The sequence below is a fragment of the Rattus norvegicus genome, chromosome 13 (assembly GCF_036323735.1).
Source record: "Rattus norvegicus strain BN/NHsdMcwi chromosome 13, GRCr8, whole genome shotgun sequence".
Taxonomy (NCBI): Eukaryota; Metazoa; Chordata; class Mammalia; order Rodentia; family Muridae; genus Rattus; species Rattus norvegicus.
Window position 1 is genome coordinate 108,958,090 of NC_086031.1, and position 20,951 is coordinate 108,979,040.

A 20,951-nucleotide genomic window follows, 5' to 3' on the forward strand; every position below is an offset into this window, starting at 1 on the left:
ACTCCCAAACAATGCAGAAAAGGCGGGTTTGCGTGGCATTTCCGCCTAGTTTCCCTGCAATGCTCTCCTTCTGGCTTGCGTGGAACTGGAAAATCACTGCGTTTGGCTAGGCGCCTGAAGTGGATTTGTGCGTTCCAGCCCTGAGCCATTTCTCTAAGCATCCACCAGAGAGTGCACGCGAGCTGCAGTGCCCACCAAGCAGCCTGGAGCTGCAATTTGCGCCTGCGCAAAAGCTGTGCCACTAGCAGCTGCTCTAAGTGACTCTGAGGTCCCTGGCTGGAATAGTAGGCAGGTTGAGGAGTTTCTGGTCAAGAATCTCTTATCTGGAGCCCAGGGTCTGCATAAGAAACCACGAGCTGAAACTGAGACGTTAGGATTTGAGAGTAAACCGTAGCAGAGCTGTTCTAAACCAATGTGTCCCTCAAAGTGGGTTCTGACTTCCAGTTTCAGTCCAGGCCCTCAGCAGTCTACCCCTTCCCTGAGCTGCCCCATTACCAACCCTCAATTGCCATCTTGGCCCTCAGATCCCCCCACCGTAGCCCTTGGCACTGGATCCTATTTCAACTCTCACTACTCCTCTCCTGAGGCCCTAAACCTCAGTCTGTAAGCTCAGTTTATGGAAACCCAAAGCCATTTTTAGACACACCCTTGGTCTACTCCTATTCTGCATGAGGAGGTCGCCTCAATCTTTTGCTCGCAGAACCCTACCAACCTAAAGGCTGCAAATATTACAGTTCCTGGTCACAGCAAATAAAGAACTTTGGGGGTTCACAGTCAATCACTCAGAAGGAAAGGAAGAGCAAATTAAATAGGCCTCGAGGTCTGTTGCAACATCTGCCCCTATAACAGGCACTTAGAAGATGCTTTTGCTAAAAATGCCTACCTCTTCAACAGGGCCCAGTAGGTGGCTGAAAGCAGGATGAAAGCCTGGAATTTCTGGCATTTCGCTTTGTCTCCATCTTCTGCTGGATCCACTTTAGGAGTCTGTAGACCTAATTTGTCTCCTCTTCCTTTTAGGATAAAGACAAAAAGGAAGTAACTGACCAAACTTTCAAGAAGATCAAATCCTCTTAGAATAGACTATTCTACCCCCACCCCAGATGAGGATGCATCTTGGTGCAGAAGTAATTCTTTGCAAGGCAAACATTGCTCCCCTCGAGTGATGTCAGCCCTAACAATTCCTTCACTTTTCAGAACCAGAACTGAGAAGAAGGATCAGGTGTGGGAGAATCACAGTAATTCTATCTCTTTGGAGGTGAGGTAGTAGACAACAATAATCAACCAGGTTACATCTTTACCACTGTTTAGTAGTGAGTATTCACTCCTGTACTAATGTCTTCTATTTAAACCTAAAGATCCTGTCCATGCCCTGAAGATGGACTTGGGTCCACTGGCCCCTTTACCTGCTCCTCTCCCTAATGCTTTAGATAAATCTCCTTTCTTCTTCTTTACCAGCACTCTAATTAGTGTATTAGAGGACACCCGGCTTAGCATTTTGCAACTACTGCAGCCAGGGCCTTTCCCCTGAATGCCAGTTATGCCAGCTTGCTTAAAAAAAGAACAACAACAACAACAACAACTATTTTAGCTCTTCTCCATTTCCCAGTTTCAATCATTTAACTCCAAGATCCCAGCCTATCAAACCTCCACAATGTGCTAACTCTTCTCTATCTTTTTGATATTGAGCAAAACTCCATTTCTTCTGGGAAACTTTCTAGGCTTGTACCTCTCCTGGAAGCTCTTACAACACTGTGTTCCAGGGATGCTTAGCACCTACTTCTATTTATTCCTCTGGCCCCCTTCTTCCCCAAAAACAACTAATCATTTTGTCCTCAGCATCTAAGGAGCACACAGCAAGAAACCCCCAAAATACATAATGAGTGGATGAGATTAACTTTGAGGTGGGGTACACGTTTCAGTTATAGCCTACCACCCCTTTCACTCTGGTAGCTAAAATAAACTGATTCATAGCATAGAAAAGCCTCTGCTTTGTGGCAGAGATGGGAAACCAAGTCTCAGAATGGAAGCCTGTTCTTTTCTAGTTCTTGGCAGAACATTATTGTTTATTGCTTCTGCAGCCTGAAAAATAATTTCCAACATATTCTTCTTATTTCTGTAGTGCAGAGAGTAATTTCTAACCTACATTATTCTCCATGCTTCACTCATGGAAGGAGCACTAAAACAGGCATTTCAAAGCACACACAGGGTCTGACAGAGGCTGAGAGACTGCAAATGACACTTCAGCCAGAGCAACTCCATTTGGGTTTTTTATCTTGGTATTACTTTTGGAAAGGAAAAGAAGCCAAGGACTCTGCTTTCAAAAATGTTTTTGGTGGAGGAGGGTGTGGGTGTGGGGCCTGTGTATATGGAAACTCTCTGTACTTTCAGCTCCTTTTTGTTGTGAACCTGAAACTACCCTACAAAATGCACTTTAATGACTTTTTTTTAAGTGTTTTGAAGTCTACGGAGCCAGCGAACTGTAGATTAGAGTAGCTAAGAGCTGTGAGCAATTGTTATCCACTGGTGTCTAAAGGCTATAGCCAGACCTCAGTGAGGCACATACAGGATTAGAACTTCCCAACCTAGAGAGTTCCTTCTTCCTCTTCTGTGGGACCTACATGTGATGTTGCCAATAGCTTCTTCCCCACAGCAGTTAAGTCTGTTTTTATTGGTTATATAAAGGCAGAGAAAAATCTTTATAAAGTTACTCTGTGACTTATTTGAAGAAGGAGAACTCACCATTGTATATAGATGTTTTTCTTCTTGTTTGGGTTTTAGTTGTTACTGTTTGCGGGGGTCCCCCCGCTTTCTTTTTTTGCCCAGTCTGATCTCAATTAATCATCTATCTGTGTTTACCAATTGCTGGGATTATAAACCTGTGCTTTCTCACCCAGGAATATTTCTTTTTAAATATTTATCTGAAACTCTAGATTTTATTGATGTTGCAAATGTCCCCTCCCCCTCCCAATTCATCCTCCAACCCTCTTGCTCAACATAGTCCTAGTCCTAGTCCCTGTATTATATTATCATTATACCTGTGAGTGATTGCAGTAAAACTCTTAAGATGTACCAAGTCCCTGCCCCTAGCTCATAGCCATCGGCAATTGAAAGCTGCTGAGGGAACAAACTGAGAGTCAGTTTTCTTCAGAGAATCGGCCTCTGGTACATTGCCCTGTCTTTGTAGATGGCCCCACCCCCATATATTTATAGGAAGCTGTAATTGGACTCAATTTGTTATAAAGAAAAAAAGAAAAACTGAGGGTATTAAGTTAAGAGAGCTTGAGAGATTGGAGATGGAGAAACAGGGTGGGCATAATCAAATATGTTACATGTGTAATCTCAAAGAATATTTTAAAAAATACTCTTGAGATGGGGGATTACTTTTGAGTATCTGTGTGGATCTGATGTAATTAGAAGGTCCCTTAAAAGAAGGGAAGTGCAGCTTTAAAGTATGGATTGGAACTTGCTGATAAAAGCAGAGTACAGTAATTCTCTGTGAACAAGACACAGATTCTAAAACCCCAGACAGGCCAAGAAGAGTTCCCGGAGCCTCCAGAAGAAACAGAAAGTTACTAAGTACCCTAACCCTAAACCCCTCTAAGAAAAAATACCTACCACAGACCATCAAGAGGGAAAACCTGGGGCTAACTGAAGTGATGAATTGACAGTAGCTATGGTAAAGAGGAGTCCTTTTAGTAGTAAAATTCTAACATTATGCAATAACCAGATATGGGCATTCTTTATTATTTCAAAAGCAGGGAAGTTTACAAAATGGGTATGTACTGTGTAGTACTTGAACATTTTAACCTCATAACTTAACTACTTGTATGCTTGTTTTAAAACACATATTTTTAAATTGACTTGATTACACATTATGGGCACGTTGTGATATTTTATGCGTTATATATGCAAATAATGTGTGTAATTGATAGCTATGTTTTAGATGGGATCTCGTGTATCTAAGGTTGGCCTCCAATCACTTACTATGTGGTTTGAACTACAAGTTCAAAGGGATTACCTTGAACTTTTGATCCTTCTACCTCCTCATACCAAATGTTGGGATTGCAGACATGCACCAACAGACCCAACTCATACTAACTGCTTTGAAATGCACAACAAGTTACTGTAAGTTTGTATGGCTCTGTGGTGCAGTTTTCCTTCTCATGTACCTTAGTAATACCTGTTCCCTCCATTCCCCCCAACCTTGGATGACACTGTGAAAACAGTTTCTTTAAATTCTGCATAATAATGAAATTAAACTCAAGAAGGATGACCAAAATGCAAATGCTTCACTCCTTCTTTAAAAGGGGAACAAAAATACCCTTGGCAGGGAATAGGGAGGCAAAGTTTAGAACAGACACAGAAGGAACACCCATTCAGAGCCTGCCCCACATGTGGCCCATACATATACAGCCACCAAACTAGATAAGATGGATGAAGCAAAGAAGTGCAGGCTGACAGCAACCAGATGTAGATCTCTCCTGAGAGACACAGCCAGAACACAGCAAATGCATAGGCGAATGCCAGCAGCAAACCACTGAACTGAGAACGGGACCCCCACTGAAGGAATCAGAGAAAGAACTGGAAGAGCTTAAAGGGGCTCGAGACCCCATATGAACAACAATGCCAAGCAACCAGAGCTTCCAGGGACTAAGCCACTACCTAAAGACTATACATGGACTGACCCTGGACTCTGACCTCATAGGTAGCAATGAATAGCCTAGTAAGAGCACCAGTGGAAGGGGAAGACCTTGGTCCTGCGAAGACTGAACCCCCTCAGTGAACAAGATTGTTGGGGGGAGGGCGGTAATGGGGGGAGGATGGGGAGGGGAACACCGATATAGAAGGGGAGGGGGATGTTGGCCAGGAAACTGGGAAAGGGAATAACACTCGAAATGTAAATAAGAAATACTCAAGTTAATAAAGATAAAAAAAATTAATGAAATGGCTTGGCCCTTGTTTTTTTATGCCTTTTTATTTAACAGAATGTTCTCCATTTTTATCCATGTTGCTGTAGCATTATAGGATATCATTCATTTGTGACTGAGTAATTTTCACTGTGTATATACACCTCACTTTCTTAATTTATTCATCTGTTTATATATCCAGGTTGCTCCATATCTTAGTTATTAATAATGATGTAGTAAACACTGTGTGCAGATGCCTGTCTGATTCACAAAATTAATCTCCTTTGGGCAATTTCCCAATAATAGGGTAAGTATCTAATGGCAGCTCTATTTCTAGCTCTTAAAAGGAAAGTTCATGTGTTCTCCATGATAGGTACACTAATTTATAACCCATTAGCGGTGTCTGAGTGTTCTTTCTCCTGCGTAGCCATGCTTGCTTTGTCTGCCAGTCTGAAAGTTTCCAAAATGGCTTTCATCTTTATATCCCCGTTTCCTCCAAAACCCTGTGTTAATAATACCATCTTCTATATTTCCAAGGCACTTCACATTTCCCAAAGCACATATTTGTCCATCATCTACTTTGAGTGTTACTGCTTGTAGTCCAAGTAAGACTGGCTGTACTATTAACAGATTTGATTTTATAGACTAGCACTCAGATTCCACTGACACCTTCCTCTCCATAGTTTTTCACATTTTGTCTAGGAAGTGAAAAAAGTCACAAAAGAGAAACTGAGGCACCCCTGGTCTCCTAGGAATGGTCATAAGATTGGTGTCTAGGACCTTAGATTTACCTATGGACCTCTTTGGTCTTTCAATCCTGAACAAAAGAGAACATTTTTGCCTATCTGTTGAGGGCCAGGGAACTGCACAACAGTGATCTGCATTACTCAGAGACTTGGTTGATGTGCTGTAGAACTCAAGAAAGAAGGGAACCCTTCAGTTCAGTGGCAGGAGGTGAATGAGACTGACTGCTCAGCAGTCTCTTGCCTCTTGCTCTCTGACCTCCACAAAGGATGGCTATGCTATCCACCCTGCCTTCAGGACCTTGCCAGAAGTAGACAGGACAGAAAAGAACGACACTGCCAGTGTTTCACCTTTTAAACACTACATAGTATCAGTGTTCTCCCAGAGAGACAGTACAGTGTCTACAGGCAGAGACATATTCAAGTCATGTGTCCCTACTTAACAGTGGTATAAACTTGGCAAATCAGATTCCTTGGGTACAATCCTACTTTTCCATCTGCAGAATGTGGGCAATAACACCAAGCCTGCAAAATCGTTGTGTAGATAAAAATAATATATGTGAAGTACATAGAAAAATAATTAAGAGTTCGAATGGTAGCTATAGTTAGTTATATTCAAGAAAACAGAGAGGAGGAGTGGATTTCTAAAGGCTGGACAGCTGGTACACAGCCGGCGGGCGGAACTAAGATTAAAGACTCATCCATAGGCTCCCTGGAGAACCAAGTCTCCTGCCAGAAGAGGGCCTCCAGGCAAGCCCCCTCCACCACTTAAACAGAGATTTCAGAGATACTCTTGTGCCCCACCCAAAGCACCTAAGAACTTGGATTCCGTGTGCAACTGCAAGGGTGCAGAGAAAGATTAGGGTCGCCTCTTGCCCACTGCTGTGGCGCAGAGGGCAATACTGTGGTGGGGAGCTCCAGCTTTGTGGAGGAGCTCTTTGTGTGATGCTTGCAGTGTAGGCGCTGCAAACTAGAGCTTAGAACCTACTGAGTCACGAGTGCAGAGCTGGGCACAAACTCAGAGGCACAGCCCTTGCTTTGCAAGCGGGGAAATGAGGAAGTGGTCTCAATGCTGTCCTGGCCTGAAGCTCACAGAGTTCACTCAGGGCCAAGGCGGCCGGCGCCTGGCCAAGACTGACACTAGCTATGAACAATTTTTGGAGCTGCCTTGCTTGTAGCCCTTGTGCCTTCTGCAGACTTCCTGAGAGGGACAAGAAACAGCCAAGGCTTCCCAGGACATTGCTCAGCGGCCTGACACATCTTCTATTGCCTGGAGATACCAGCTTCCTTTCACCGTTTGTAATCTCTAGGTTTCTGGAGTTGACTGTGGGAGAAAATAGGAAATCAGAAAATAGACAGTATTGTTCTTTGCAAAAGAAAACCACAGGCACACCTGAGTGCTTGGTAGGAATGTACTTCTAATGTTCACACCTGCTTTCAGAGCATGTATACTAACAGGGAACACAGGACAGACTCTGGGCCAGTCCCTTCACCACAAGGCACTTTTACATAACTCTGTCCACTCCATCCCCACCCACCTCCACTATGCCTAAGATGCTAGATCTGTGGATCTTTGCCTTTATTGGTGCTTTTCACCAATATTTCCCCTGTGTGGCCTTCAGAACTGGTAACTTTAACTAGGCCACTACTTATCTCTGGGTGAAAGAAACAAAGGGACAGAAAAGGCATGGAGTTCAGTGGCAGTTCACCTAGTTAGACTACGCAACCACAAACTTTCTCTATTCTTTCTTCCTAGGAATTTTTGCAACTCCCAAGGTTCTTGGGGAAGAGCGCCATCAGTGTCTTTAGCCAATCAGCCCTGCTGTTTGGTGGAATGGATGCCAGTGAAGTAGGTTTTACTGCGGGTAAAAGTTGTGCAGTGGCCTTCTTAGATGCCTCTCTCCAAGTTGGAAGGAAAATTAGGTCCTCAGATGGGAAACTGATCATCAGTAGTCCCGAACAGCAGTAAACTTCCCCCAACCTGTAAGAAAGCATCTTTCTAGAGTTAGAGACCCATAGTTCCTGTTCAAAGGAGATTCTAGGTGATTTTGTGAGGTGCAAGGAAGTTTTGAGACCCTCTATTCTATAAAGGCACCTGTGTAGACTGGAGGTAGGTCCTGCGTCCACCAGGCTACTGCTTCACGGGCCTAGGAAGACAAGAAATGGACTGAGAGGCTAGAAGGTTAGGAGCAGTGTAATACGGCCTGTGGTAGTTTGACTAAGAATGGCCCCATAGGCTTATATATTTGACTGCATAGTCACCAGGTAGAAGCAGTATTTAAGAAGGATTAGAAAGATTAGGAGGTGTGGTCTTCCTGGAGGGGGTGTTGCCTTTCTGGAGTAGATATGGCCTTGTTGGTTGGAGGAAGTGAATCACAAGAAATAGGCTTTGAGGTTTCAGAAGCCTATGCTGGGCCTGGGATCTCTCTCTTTTTCTCTTTCAGCCTGTGGATCAGGATGTAGCTCTCAGCTACTGCTCCAGTGCTATGTGTCCTGCCATGCTCCTTGCCATGATGATAATGGACTCAACCTCTAAAACTATAAGCAACTCCCTAGTTAAAAACCTCTCCTTTATGAGAGTTGCCTTGGTCTTTACACCAGTGAAACTGACTAGGACAGCTCCTTCCTTCAGTTTCTCTTAACTATGAAAATACGTGATGCTTTAAAACTCAAAAAAAAATCAGAAAATAATAGACTTTTAGTTTTCCAGGAAATACTGCATTTGCATAACCTCTGACATCCCAGCCTTATCTGCTTAAAACCTGAGCTTGCTAATGATGACCAGCATGTTATTCAATTCTTTCAAATTGAAAAAGAAACATACAACCAGCTTACCTCCTGAAAGAAAACATTATATCCAGTACCATCTCAGTCACTGCTCTATTGCTATGAAGAGACATCATGACCAAGGCAACTCTTAGACAAGAAAGCATTTAATTGGAGTTTGCTTACATTTCAGAGGTTTAGTCCATTTTTATCATGATGGGGAGCATAGCTGCTTTCATGATGCTGGAGCTAGCATTAAGAGCTAGATCTTGATACACACACACACACACACACACACACACACAGAAAGAGACAGAGACAGAGACAAAGACAGAGACAGAGACACAGAGAGGAGACAAAGACACAGAGAGACAGAGACGGGGGGGAGGGACTGGGACAGGCATGGGCTTTTGAAATACCAAAGCCCATCTCTAGTGACGCATTGCCTCCAACAAGGCCACACCTACTCCAACAAATTCATTTCTCCCAATCCTTATAATCTTTTCAAAGAGTTTCACTCCTTAGTGAACAAGCATTCAAATAAATGTGCTTCTGGGGCCATTCTAATTCTAATCACCATAAGGTGGTAATTGGTACAGATACTGCTGCTTGTCTTGTCTTGGCTGATAGAAGACTGGTGCTTTTGGAGCAGAGTACCTAAGCTTCAGGGGGAGTTGATTTTTCCTCACTGGCTCCATTGAGTGATTGGGAATAAATATACTGTGAACATATGCTGTCCAAGGAACCATGGGAGAAGCATGCTGAGGCATTAATTGATAGAGAATTTTTCGGCACAGGAAAGATGAAGTTCCTTTGTTGTTTCTCAGTGTATTTGCCTGGAGTTCCTGTAGTCTTCTACAATCATAAAAGATATAGGCCAGAATGACAAGCATAATGCTGAGGTACTCAGAGAAAAAGTTAGAAATTTTATGGAGTCTCTTGACATTACGGCACCAAAAGATTCAATGAATGCCTTGGATATGTCGTGCTACTAAAGATGAAACATTTTCCATATTTAGATCACTTGTAGTTGGGTTTTCTGTTACCTGAAGCTTGTAATGTACTACTAGATACAATTAATGAGATTTGATTCTCAGTATAATAAGCAAGCAAAGAGGGGTCAGGAAATTTGAAGTTCCTGGCAACTCTCAACAAACCTTGAGCTGTCTTGTCTCATATAAGGAACTTCCACATATCAGAAGTATATGTTAATTACTTAGCACTACTGTGATGAAAATAACCTGAGAGAACAACTTGAAGGAGGTGAAACTTTTGTTCATGCTTTCATAGTTGTCCAGACCTGAGTATTTGGAAACGAAATCATGGCTGTGAAAGCATGTGGTATGGGAAGCTATTTTCCTCCTGGCATGCAGGAAACAGAGAGAAGACAGTAACTGAGCCAGATTTGACCTTTGAAGGCACACCTTGAGCTATTCTCCACTTCCTGAAATTTCTGGTACCTTCCAAAATAGCATCATCAGCTGCAGACCAACCATTTAACATAGCCTCTGAGGAACATTTTAGATTTAAACCTTAATAGTGCTTCATCATTAAAATTGGCTTAGTTTCTTTCTAATCATATGCCCCCCTTTATGTCTGCTATTCTCCCTTTTCACCAACTGGTTGACTCTTTCTACAACTTCCAGTTCAGACTGCCAGGAAAGAGAACTCCTTAGTCTATTTACTCCTAATAAGAGATTTTTCTTAGCAACCCACCTCATACATTCTGCTTTGATTGAAGAGGTTAGATAGAGTACATGGCCAACTCTACTCAGCCTCAGATACTGTGGTCTTGGAAGACTCCATTAAAAGAAAAAAACATTCTATTGGAGCTACAAAAGACAGGCCTGAAAGCCTTCATAAAGGAGCAATGACACAAACAAGATCTCCATGATGTAAATATATTACACACACAAAAGTGAGATGCTCAGCCAGAGTCTTTGCCCCAGTACATACCTTTTCACATAGTTTCACAAAACATCTTCAATTTAGATCCACCCACTCATGTCAGGAGCCATCGAGGAGAAGCTAAAAACTAGCAGGTGATCTTCCTGAGATGGGTCCACTTTGGATTAAAATCTATGGTTGATTTGCTCTGGCAGGCAAAGCCCAGGAGAAATTCATTTTAGGAAAGAATCCTACTATTAATATGTTTTTCCTGTTAGTATTAAATATATAGAATAATTACTAGGTACTAGCCCACCCTTTTGCAGATCTCTTCAGAACAATGAAGATATACTGTATTGTGATGCTATATAGACAAATAGATGATTTTTAATTCTTAATGATGGTCCTATAAGAATTCCTAAAATTATAGTAATTATTAAGCTCTTTTCTGATAGTCAAAACTGCGAGAACTCTGCCAGTCTTCAAGTGTCATGAGTTAATTGACTATAAGATAGCCAGTAGGCATCTACTACTCAGAGCACTTTCCAAGAAGTTATAAAAAAAATTAACCAAATGTCATAAAATAGGAACTAAGGATTTACTATAGGTGCAAGGACAGAAGATAAAATGTTGACTGGGTTTATCTATACAAAACCCCAACAATTACTTAGTCACAGAAGTTATGGTTTTTAACTCTCCATGAACCTGTAGAGCTGGTGACAGGTGATGAATGTTTAGCCAGATAATTACTCCTAATGGATATGGCTATAAACATTCTCTATTGTAAACCTCTTATTCAATTTATGATTTGAATTTATGTGTAAACTTGTGGTGAACTTTTTACCCTGTGATCATGTATTCTGAAAGATGTATAAGTGCTGAGGACAAAGAAAAGAAACAACTCAAGAAAGAAATTCTTTAGTCTGAATTCAAGAAGAACCTTAGAAGTAATACATTGTGAGTAAGAGTTTTGTTGCATCAGAGCAGAAGAAAGCAAAATTATAAAGAGAATGCAGAGTGGAAGAACTTAGCAATTATAAGGCAGCTCAAAATATTAAGAGAGCAATATGCAGAATGCAGAAGAAAAGAGGAAAAAGAAGAAGCTGCAGAGAGAGTACAAGAAGCAGGCAGGCTTCTCCTTACCATGGGATAGAAGAGGTCATTTCTTAATAGCAAGGCTGGTTTAGTCTTACTAAAGAGAACAAAGATTTCTTCTTACAGACTTGGTTTTAATTCATTTAGCAATAAAAGGGTAGAAACTTTATGCAATAAAAATTGGAGATCATTTTTCATCCAGAATAAGTGAGTTCTTTCTGCACTGGTGATTGGTCTTTTGCTCCATATACATATATGAGTCTCTCTCTCTCTCTCTCTCTCTCTCTCTCTCTCTCTCTCTCTCTGTGTGTGTGTGTGTGTGTGTGTGTGTGTGTGTGTGTGTGTGTGTGTAGGTATCTAATTATAGCAACTGATTTGAATGGAGATGTATGAATGAAGAGCATGAATTTGTATATGCATTTATGTGAGTTTATCTATATTTGCTTGTGTAAAAGTTTTTCCTTCTGTGAGCATGATTCTTTTCTCCTACTTTAATAGTAGTTTATTGCTCCAAAATTCCCCCTAGCCTGACAAGCAAAAAGCATCTGGACAAGAGGGGAAAGGCTCTAACAATTAATCCATTACTTAATCCCCTGCTGTTTTAAGATGAGTTGCTAATGCCAGAGACTCTAGCTCCTAGCCTCAGAGGAACTCAGACAGGCAGGTCAGCTACAGAAGCAAAGTGACTTAGATTTAAGATAGTTAGTTTTGTTGTTAAACAGCAACTTTAATACCTCACCCCCTCTGATGCTTATCCCCATTGGCTTACCTTCAAGAAAGAATCAAGAAAGAAGAGCAGCCGAGGCATGGCCCCTGACATACTCATGCCTCCACAGAAGAAGCAAACTGGTGCTATCCAAAATATGCATACTACAGCTAATTTTTGGCATATGTGTTTTGGGAATACAGTCAGAGGAATGATGCATGGTGAACAATGCCTTAGGGAACTATAAGAGAGGCTCTAAGAAAAAAGCAGAGAATCTTTGATGTATTTTGTTCCCTGGATTGTCCTTGAGGGGCCCAAAAATGTTGTGCAGCAGTAAAGCCATCCTTGTTCAAATCTTTAAAAAAAATTAAGTATACAAAATAGAAGATAAGATATTGTAAGGAGTAGTCATACTACCTCCCCACTCCTTTATTTTTAAATAACGTTTAAGTTATCCATTAGCTCTTTCCACAAAAGACAGATTGTGTGAGTTTTATGTCATGCCTGTGATGTGGGTTATATCAAGAAATACAAATTTAAGTGGCTTATTCAACTTTTATTTTTGTAAACAGCATTTATTACATTATGATTAGTAGTAGTACCACTTAGAAAGCAGAATGTGCTCCATATAATGTATAATAAAAGTAAGAGGAAATGGCTCTTTAGCTCTTTTTAAAGCACTAGCAACAAACTTTTGACATAATGTTGGCCTAATTGTCATTATTCATTCCTTTTTCCTTGTGAGTGACTACCAATTGAGGCATTATCTGTCCTTTGAGGGCCATAGCCAGATTTAACTCTTTGAGTTGAGAAGGTCCGGTATCATCATAGAGTTTGGTAGTTTGAGCAAGCTTAATCCCCATAGGCTCACATGTTAGAATGCCTGGCTGACAGGAAGTAGCACTGCTAGGAGGTGTGGCCCTGTTGCAGTTGCTGTGGCCTTGATGAAGACAGCTTCACTGAGGGTGAGCTTTGAGGTTTCTTATGCTCAAGCTCTGCCAAGTGTGAAATTAGAGTCTTCCCCTGGCTGCCTGCAGAAGACAGCCTCCTTATGGTTACCTTTGGATCAAGATATAGAATTCTAAGTTCCTTCTCTGGTACCATGTCTGCCTTCTGGCTGCCATAGTTCCTGCCATGTTGATAATGAACTAACCCTCTGAAACTCTAAGCCGGTGCCAATGAAATGTTTTCTTTTATAAGAGCTGCCTTGGTCATGGTGTCTCTTCACAGTCATAAAACCATAACTAAAACAGAAGTTGGTACCAGGAACTCTGTGTGGTATTGCTGTGATAGGTCTGGCCATGCTTTTGTTTAGAGGAATGTGGGTTTGGGAACTTTGGAAAGCAGTGGAATGTTCTAAGTGAGTCTTAATAGGCCATACTAGTAAAAGCTTGGAAGACAGTGGTACTGAGGATGATCTGAACTGAGGGTAGGAGGATCTGGATCAACAGGTTTCAGAGGAGGATTTTAGTATATGGTCTCGAGACTGTTCTTTTGATATTTTTGTAGAGAATTTAGCTGTCTTTTGCTGTCTGCCTAAAGCTAAAGTGAAGAGATTTAAACTAATTGCATTGGCAAACTAAATCTCAAAATGACCTAGCATAGACTCTTTCATGTGCTTCACTTTTATGCTTCACTTTTTGATCAATGTAGCAAACAGCAAGGAAAAATGCAAAAGGATTTTTTTCTGGTCAGAGAAAGGGATCTAAGCAGCTTGAAACTTGAGTATTTGAGGTCCTACTCCTGAAGATAGAAGAGCACATAGCAAAAGAGTAGTATAGTTTAAAGGACCTGATAGCCGCCTTCCAATAACACCAGCAAGGAAGTGAGGATTTCAGTCCTACAACCACAAGAAACTGAATTGTGCTAACAAGCATGAGTTAGAAGAAGTATCCCTACACTTACAGAGAGGAGGAAAACCGGTCAACATCTAATCTTCAGCTTTAATACATGCTCTGAGTGGGGAGCAAAAGCACATTCTGGCCTGTCTGGCCTATTGCACAAAAAATAAAATAAAATGAATGTCCTGTTTAACCTGCCATATCTGTGCTGATTTCTTATGCAGCACTAGGAGACAAATGGCACAGCTCAGACTTGGGACTAGAAATCCATGCATTTTCATCTTATATACACTTTGTTTCTCTCACATATTTGTTTCTTTTTCTTTCTCACTAGTTTATTTATAAATATTTTAAATCAAAATATAATTACTAGAAGCCATAAATAGTTTGGCTATACATTACTATTGATAAAATATTAGAAAAATGGCTGGACATGATGGTGTATATTGTAACATCTGAGCTCAGAAGTCTGAGGCAGAAGGGTCATGAAATTCAAGGCTATATAATATGCTCTTATCTCAATAAGAACAGTACAATATACGTACATGTATATATACATAAAAGTTAAAAGTCTATACCCTGTAGCTTAGTTTGTTTAACTAGGGAAATCACTTTCTTCCTTTTAGATTTTTATTTTATTTTATTTGTGTAAATACATTTATTCTCTTTCTTTTTACATCTCTATCTCAGTTTCCCCTCTCTCCTACCTCCCCTTTAGCTTAGTCTTCTTGTGGAATTCCTAACAGTGATCAAGAGCTGTTTCTGATTCTTTTGCTTATTTTGGGGATCCTTTCCTTCTACTGGGTTGCCTCATCTAGCCTTAATACAAGGGGAAGTGCCTAGTCTTACTGCAACTTTATATACTGTGGTTGATATCTATGGGAGACCTACCCTTATCTGAAGAGAAACAGAGATAAAACTCACACTTTTTTATACCTCAGTTCTTCATATACAAATAGAAACAACAATGCATATTCACTGCACTTTAAGTAAAACTCATGTTAGACAACAAACTCAATGTTCTTTCTGAAATTCATGCTGGTCAAAAATGCTAGCTAACCCCCCCCAAAAAAAAAACCTAGCAGGTCACTTAGGGCAACCAGATAAATCCACAGAAGCAAAATCTAGACTAGGGCATCTAGACTCCTACAGAAAGGTAAAATGCCTCTCAGAGAAAGCATCTGAGATAAGCTGTAAGGGTGATATCTCCTGTTCAGTGCACTTTCAGTTCTCAAGGGAAAGGGGCAGATGAAAAACCATGATAGACTAGTTCTCAACATTGCCAAGAACAAAATGTAAAAGTCTAAATGAAAAAAATTAGAATGCCATATCATCCCAAATGATCAAGTAAATTGCTTAGAATGTGGAAGGGAAAAAGAAAGCTACAGCACAATGCATGTGTAAAAGGGACATTAAAGAGAGTGAACAAATGAATGAAACCAAACACCCATGAAGCAAAGGAGAAGCAGAAGTCCTGGAAATGTTATCCTTGGCTGAAGATGGAATATGCCTCTGCTTAAATAATGGTGTGTGACAGGTCTTAAACAGGAAAGCGTATTGGAAAAACAGGCTGCAGGCATGGTGGAGCCCGCATTACGAAATTCAATCTATGAAAGAAAAAAAAAACAGACAAGAGATGAGTGATAAGCACACCCATGAAGGACAAAGGAAAGCAGATGAGTTCCTCCAAGTATTAACAGCCTCCTGGTTGGAGAATGTTCATTATAAATCTCATTATAGTTGCAAAACAGGGAAAGATTTTGGAAGACAGTTGGGAAAGGAAAATCAGCATGATACTCTATCTGTCCAACAAAAACAAAACATTTTTTCCCTACCTGTTCTACTGTTCACAACAAACATGCATGTTAGAATGTAAACCCAGGTAATGAATATGTACATGCGGTAAAATAGAAAACATATTTAAAGAAGTAATGACAAGCTTTTGCAAATGCAGGACAACCTCTATACAATCTGTACAAAACTAAAAACTAACTTTAGCAAGTAAAGCTACCTGACCACACACCTCCATTGGAGTCTTAAGATAGAGTCTGCCATGTCACTGGTGAGGGCTGGGCATGTTCTCAGTTTCTTCCTCTGTAAAACTAAGATAGTAAACACTTCACAAGGCTTTGGAAGAGTTAGATGGAATGTCACATTGAAAAATAGCTGACATATATCGCCAATGCTCAAACTGGTAACTTTTTTCTACTCACCGTTACCTAATAAAGAGAGCCAACCTTCCAACAACCTTTCTGTCCTAAAAGACTTGTGTTTTCACAATTATAGAAGTATAATTTGAGGCTCCTCAAAAAACTAAACATAGCTACAGTAGCACATATCAACTGCTTAACTGCTTGAGAGAACAGGAAACAGAACTGCCCAAACCTAGAAATTCCACACCATCCTGAACATAAGAAGACTCACCTGAAATACAGTGCACCACAACACATGCACACACACACACACACACACACACGCACACGCACACGCACACACACATGCACACATGCACATACACACACCATCACACAATCCAGCAATTCTGTGAGATAGATACATAAAAGCATTGTAAGCAGGACCCAGTATTATATCAATGTTCATTACAGCATTATTTATAACAGCAAGAGAAAAAGGTTGAGGGAAAACCCGTGTCTATTACTGATGAGTGAATAAACAAAATATATCATATAAGGAGTGAAATTCAGATACATGCTACTGTATAAGTGAAACCTGACATATTATGTAGAGTAAATCAGACTTTTAAAAAGGACAGATAACATACTATTTCATTATGTAAAATATCTAGATCAGGCAAACTCACAAAGAGAGGAAATAGAGGCAGCCATTGGCTTCAGAGAGAAGTGGGAAATGAGGAGTCACTGCCCAAAGGGGTAACAATGTTCTGTTTAGGATATTTAGAGTTTTGAAAATAGGTGGTGGTGACAGTTGCATAACAATTAAAATGTTTTAAATGGCATGCTTTAAACTATTAAGATTCATTTTTCCTACAAAGCCACCTATAACTCGGTCTTTCAAACATTAGAGAGGCAACACCCATATAAGAGAGATAAATTAATTTATGAGACTTTCCAGTCACTTCTGGGTTCAAACCTTCACTCTGCCATTCTTGTGCTGTCTGGAAGAAGGTGCTCAGGTTTTTATGAGCCTTATTTTCTCTCTCCGAGGAATGGAGATAATCCCAGGTGTGAAGGGATGTCATGGGGAACCATAAAAGGCTATGATAGATCAGCCAGTATTCCGTGGGGAGCACTGCTAACATAATAGAGGAATATAGAACCAGGGACAGAGGTCTGGCTGACCGGTTCTGGAGTAAAGTCTGAATTCTCAAGATTTTCTCAGTTGAAGTATAAGCCAAATTGATTGCAGATTGAAGGCAACAAAGCAGTCATTGAAGCTGGGATTCAAGCCCACTTTATTCTTCCCACCTCAGGGAAAGATCTTTGTAGTCAGCCCTTCATGGGATAGAACCACATGACGCTTAGAGTCAAGTTGAAACTCCTGAATAAAACTCACACAGTATGTCATGATCCAGCCTGCCTATCTATACTCCTGACTCTCACTGTATCTCCCTACTTCACTCAGTGCTGAGATACTCCCAGCTCCTCCTGAAAAGTTTCTTTTTTCTGTTTTTCCCTCCAATGTTTCCAGTCACCACCTGGTCAACACCTAGCTAGGAAAGTTTCCTGACTCACCATGACTGAGTTAGCTGTTTCTATAATGACTTTGTGTAATGCTTTCCCCTTTAATCCATGTTCTTGTGTCTCTCTAATAAAGCTGTCCCTACTTGAATTATTCACCACCTTACTCCAAGTCCCCAACATAGTTCCTGCAGTGCTTGGCTCAGAAACACAGGCTGATTACATAGATTAAGGAGCTTGACTAGATAGAAGAATAGAGATGGATGGACAGTCTAGCACTGGTTCTACATATAGAAGTTAATTTTGAAAGGTGGTAACAGATCCTATCAAGTTTTTGAAATCTCTCTCAGATCTTTATCATATGGTTAAAGTTCCCTTGACATATGTCAGTATCAATGAGAAATAGCAAGTGGTAGCGCATGTCCCAAATAAAGGAAGGAGGAAAATTGTTTATTAAAACCATTGGTGCTCTCAAGCCTCCACTATTAAGATGACTACGTTTGTTCCCATACTGCCCTTTGAACCAGCATGGTAGTGGTGGTTATGGTGGTGATGGTGGTGGTGGTTGATGTTGTTGTTGTTTTTCTTCATCTTCTTCCTCTTTTCTCCCCCCTCCTTTCTCTTCCTCTTCCTCCTCCTCTTCTTTTCTTTTATCTTTTATTTTTTTGAGACCCAGTTTCTCCAGGCTCTCTGTGTCCTGGAATTCACTCTGTAGACCAGTCTGGCTTCAGATTCAGAGATCTGCCTGGCTCTGCCTTCTGAGTGCTGGAATTAAAGTTGTGTCTCACCGCCACTCTAGCTGCAAGCACGGTTCTTCCTGCTTATATTGATAGTGTCACAGCCTGAATGATTTAAAATTCCTGTCATCACTGGCTTCACCAGTACTCCCAAACCACAAAGCTCCTCTGTCCAGACTTTTCACTCTCCACGTACATGCCCTTTTCTAGTCCTATTGTTAGTATCAAGAAGTACTTTGTGGGCTAGGAAGTTGGATCAGTCAGTAAAGTGCTTGCCAAGCAAGATTGAGGACCTGAGTTCAATCCATAGAACCCTTATTTAAAAAGCTGGATGTGGTAGGTAGCACACATCTATAATCTTAGCACTGGAGACAGGAAGATCTCTGGTGCTCAAAAAATCCCCAAGATCTAGGTCCCAGTGAAAAACTCCCAGTGACTCAGAAAACAATGTGTATGGCTGTTTAGTAATGGCCCCAAAAGTTCACCTCTAGTTTCTAACACACATGGACATACACCTATAAAAATATACACATGCAAAAATAAAACATAAAAAAACATACATATGCAAACACATCCACGAAAGTGCTTTGTATGGAATGTAGCTCTAATAAAGAATCTAGAAAGAACTAAAAAAAAAATTGAGCACCAGGAACAAGTAATCTAGTTAGGAAGTGAACAGTGAACTGGAAAACACAAATCCAAACAACACTGAAATTTCTACCCACCTGTCAGAATGGCTGTCTCTTAGAAAAAAATAACAAATACTGATGAGGATGTGGGGAAAAGAGAAACTGCATGGATTGTAAGTTAGTTGTACTAGTCAAGATATGGAGTCAGCCTAGATCTCCATCAATAAATGACTAGATTAAATGTGGTGTGTGTGTGTGTGTGTGTGTGTGTGTGTGTGTGTGTGTGTGTGTGTATCAAAATGTGATTAACCATAAATTGCATAAAAATTATGTCATTTGCAGGAAAATGGGCAGAACTAGAAATCATCATCCAAATTACCTTGACTCAGAAAATAAAGTATCACATTTTTTTCCTCATCTGTAGACTCCTTGGAGATAGGAATAATATCAAAGTAGAGACTGATAGAAAAGAAGATCTGGAGGGAAAGCAAGGTAAGAGCTAAGTGGTGTTGTGCATGTTAAGTTGATCAAAATATGGTATATACATGAATAGAGATGTCACAATGAACTCAGATATCTGATACAATCAATACGCACTAATAACAAATAAAATATTTGGTCACTACAATAATTCATTTTCAGTTGAGTCTTATCAGTGTATGTATATGTTCTTTATAGCATTCAGATTATAAGGCAGTAAAATCATGTTATATGCTTATAAAATTAATTTTTAAACTCATGTTTGAAACCAGGTGGTGGTGGTGCATATCTTTAATCTCAATACTTAGGAGACAGAGGCGGATGGGTCTCTGTAAGTTTGAGACTACACTGATCTACATAGTGAGTTCCAGGTCAGCCAGGATTTCACAGGAAAAAAAAAGTCTTGAAAAACCAAAAATAAATAAATAATATAAAAATCAAAATTAAAAACATCATGTTTGAAACTAAATACTGTGACAACCTATATTTTGCATGTGTGCGTGTGTGTGTGTGTGTGTGTGTGTGTGTTTAACTATGTATAAACTTATACATACTTATTTTTCTTGATTGGAAAAATAAAAAAATAGATTTTTCTCCACGGTATAAAATCATCATGAATGCCTGCTTAAGTCGACATCATTTGACGGAGCAGGGCACTGCCTGTTTCTTTAGCTCTACGAGGGAATAGCCCTGTGATAGCAGTTCCACTCTCCAGGTGTCTAGCAGGGCAAAAGAAGAATGAAACTTCTTTTTAACTTACTTCTTTGCTCTGGTTTTGTGACAGGATCTTACTATGTATTCCAGGCTGGCCTCCCACTCTCTAAACTCTTGGCTTAGCCTCCCAAGTGCTGAAGTTACAGATGTGAACCACCACACCCAACTTTCAGCTAGCTACGGGGAATCATTCTGCTATTTAAGTTTCTTTTTTTTTTAAACATTACTTATTTTGGCATCCAACAAATTTTCTTTTAGAAAAAATGGCAGGCAATAGCAATTGGAAGATATGCCTAAATGGTCACATGCATTTGAGGAATAGTTTTATCCTGTAGGTTGGAGCAGTTTACAGATTTTTCAGGGACCAGTATTGTTCTTGGAGAAGAGAAGACTTGGTACTCAGAGCAGTTAGGATCTAATTTCCCTGTGCCTCAGTTTTCTTTCCTGCAGAATGGAGATAAACAGTGATATTGCCTTCATAAACTTATAGGCACAGCCCAATCCATTATTCTTTGTGCTGCTGCCCCTCCTGACCAGTGAGTTTCAAATCTCATTGGAAGTTGAAAGTTGTCAGACTGTCTGCACAAGATGACAAATCCAGGTTTTAAAATTTCAATGATATGTTTATTTTTACCTATCCTATATTAAAAGTATGTAGCTCTCATTTGGACAAACAGCTCAGAAAAATTCTGTATTGTTTAGAGACTTTCTCATTATTTTTATAGATACTAAACATGTGCCTGATGAATTTTTCAACATCTGGTATTTGAGAGTTGAAGCACATAAA

General features: G+C 40.3%; 1 long non-coding RNA gene across 5 annotated transcripts in view; it reads right to left on the reverse strand.

Annotated features, from left to right (window-relative positions):
- LOC102550245 (uncharacterized) overlaps window positions 1–20,951 on the reverse strand; it is a 79,398-nt gene that overhangs the window by 23,467 nt on the left and 34,980 nt on the right. For all 5 annotated transcript variants that reach the window (XR_005492790.2, XR_005492794.2, XR_010057170.1 and 2 more), the window contains one exon: window positions 884–1,010. This is a non-coding gene — a long non-coding RNA (uncharacterized LOC102550245). The remainder of the gene's footprint in view (window positions 1–883; window positions 1,011–20,951) is intronic.